Genomic DNA, 3216 nt, shown 5'->3' on the forward strand with positions numbered 1-3216 from the left:
ATTCTTCAGCTGAGGGGCATCTAGGTTGTTTCCAGTTTCTATATTTTTAACTGGTAAGTTTTTCCCATTTTCCCATTTGTATATAAAGTTATTATTTATAAAGAGAGACTTGATATTTTGCTATTATGACTTTATTTTCAACTATTTCTGTTCCTCAATTCTTCTATTACTGTCTTTGCTTGAGGGTTTTTTTTTTTTTTTTTTTGAGTAAGTGACAATTTTGATCAATGCTAAAGTGGAGAAGGATAAAGAAAATAATGGGTAGACTTGAATGGTTTAAGAATGAAAGAATTCCCTCTCTCTAATTCTTTCTTATCGAAGAGGAAGTTAATAAAATTTCATTGTGCTCTTTTATTTTATATTGTCTTCTCTGATGTTTGTCTTGTGAGGTGGTTTTGCTAATTGAGAGCTACAGATTCATTTCACAGATAGGCCCATGGTCAGATATTTTATATATATCAGACATACAAGAGATTATTTCTGAATTTCAACTCTGAGCTAACTTCAGTATCCATATGATCAGGGCATTGAATGAAGGGTACCAGGTCTGAAGTGAGGTTCACACAACAAGTAAGAGTGACATCTTAGAAAAATTGAGATTGAATGCTAAAATCACAATAGGGGTCATGTAAATGTTATGGATTAAGAATATATATCTCATATGGCCTTCTTCACTAAAGGGAATATACCCATAAAGTGCTTACCAACATAGGAGACAATAATACATGAGCATGTGACCTAGATGTTTAGAAATAAAGATTATTGACTTTAAAAGAAGATGCATACATCAATCACTAAAACTTTATGGTTAATATCTACACAAAGACATCCATAAAAAGAAATGTAACAAGGATCTAATCTTAAAGGAAAGAAACAAGCATGTAAGTTATAGAAATAATTTTACCAACTTTACCTTGAAACTTTATGTTCTTATACTCATATGTGTATGTGTGTGTGTGTGTGTGTGTGTGTACATGTATGTACTGGTAGGTTATGCACATAACTTAATACTCTCCAGCTTAAAAAGGCAGATGGATAGTTAAACAAACAACAGATCAATATAGAGAGAAAATGAGGAGATTAAATTTTTCACATGTTAAATTTATTATAAAATTTGTTACCAACTCTTCTCTGTCTTCGAATGTTGTAAAATTGCTTTCAAGTAGCTTTACTTATATCTATCTGCTTGACTGCTCCTTGACTGAACTCTCCAAGAACACACAAAGTTTTATGAATACCACATATATAGGCTGGATACTTAGTAAACAATTAGTTAATGGATTAGTAATTGAGAGGAATTATCTCATTGGCATAGTAGTGCAGGCCTGTAGATCCCTACGAACAAGAGAGTAATGATTTAGAATTACAAGTTTAGAGCAGATTGGGCTATATGACAAGCTCTTGTCTCAAAACTAAAAACAACCAACCAACCAACCAACCAAACAAACAAACAAACAAACTGATTAATTCTACTGATTTCTTTGATACAAAGGCTTAGTTTAAATTGTAACTCTATTGTCACATGTAGTCAAGCACAAAACAATTTTTAGTACACTCTGTCTTCCCTCTTACATGTTTAATAATCGAGTCCTTTGAAATGAAAGAACTTATATTCTATACTGCAGGATTAAAGGAACATTGAGCTTTGTACAATGAGATCAATTGTATGGATCAATTTTCATTCGTCTACATGCTGAAAGTCAGTTGAACCAGCACCATTTGTTGAAAATGCTGTCTTTATTCCACTGAATTGTTTTAGCTACTTTGTCAAAGCACAAGTCCAAGTGAATCAAGGACCTCCACATAAAACCAGACACACTGAAACTAATAGAAGAGAAAGTGGGAAAGAGCCTCAAACACATGGACACAGGGGACATTTTCCTGAACAGAAGATTTGTGCTCTAAGATCAAGAATTGACAAGTGGGACCTCATAAAATTGCAAAGCTCCTGTAAGGCAAAGGACACTGCCAAAAGGACATCATGGAAACCCACAGATTGGGAAAAGATCTTTACAAACCCTACATCCAATAGAGGGTTAATATCCAAAATCTACGAAGAACTCAAAAAGTTAAATTCCAGAAAACCAAATAACTCTATGAAAAAAAATAGAGAACAGATCTAAACAGAATTCTCAACTGAGGAATATTGAATGGCTGAGAAGCACTCAAAAAATTGTTCAACATCCTTAGTCATCAGAGGAATTAAAATCAAAATGACCTTGTGATTCCACCTCACACCAATCAGTATGGCTAAGATCAAAAACTCAGGTGACAGCAGATGCTGGTGAGGATGTGGAGAAACATGGGGCACTCCTCCATTGCTGGTGGGACTGCAAGCTGGTTAAACAACTTTGGATATCAATCTGGAGTATCCTGAGAAAATTGGAAATAGTTTTACCTGATGACCCATTATACCGCTAATAGACATATACCCAGAAGATGCTCCAAAATATAACAAAGACACATTCTGCACTATGTTTCTAGCAGTCTTATTTATAATAGCCTGAATCTAGAAAGAAACCAGATGTCCATCAACAGAGGCATGGATAGAAAATATGGTACATTTACATAATGGAGTACTCCGCTATGTAAAACAATGACTTCATGAAAATTTCAGGCAATGGATGAAACTAGAAAATGTTAATTTGAGGGAGCTAACACAGTCACAAAAGAACCCACATGGTATGCACTCACTGATAATTTGAGTGAGCCCAAAAGCTCACAATGCTCATGATACAACCCACAGACTATATGGAACTTAGGAGGAAGGAAGACCATATTGTGGATGCTTTAGTCCTTCATTGAGGGAGGAACAGGATGATCACAGGAGGTAGAGGTAGGGGGCCTGGAAGGGAGAGAAGGGGAGCAGGTACAAAGGCTCAGTATCAGGACCTGGAGTAGACTAGAAAGAGTTACAGAGGGTTGGGTAATCAAATAAAAGTATGTTGCAGGTAGGGGGGATGAGCAACTGGGGATATTCACTGGAGGATCCCAGAGACTAGATAAACAAGAGTCATCCAGAACCCCACAGGGATGATTTTTAGTAGGGAAGGGGAAATAGAACTTGTAGAGAGTACCTCCAGTAGAGAGGCACAGCCTCCACTGAGGATTGGGTCACATATATATCTCAAGTTTTTAACCCACAAATGTTCCTATGCAAAGGGAGAACAGAGAGAAAAATGGATCAGATCCTGAAGGAAGGGCCACTCAGGGGAT

The sequence above is a fragment of the Apodemus sylvaticus genome, chromosome X, assembly GCF_947179515.1.
Source record: "Apodemus sylvaticus chromosome X, mApoSyl1.1, whole genome shotgun sequence".
Lineage (NCBI taxonomy): Eukaryota > Metazoa > Chordata > Mammalia > Rodentia > Muridae > Apodemus > Apodemus sylvaticus.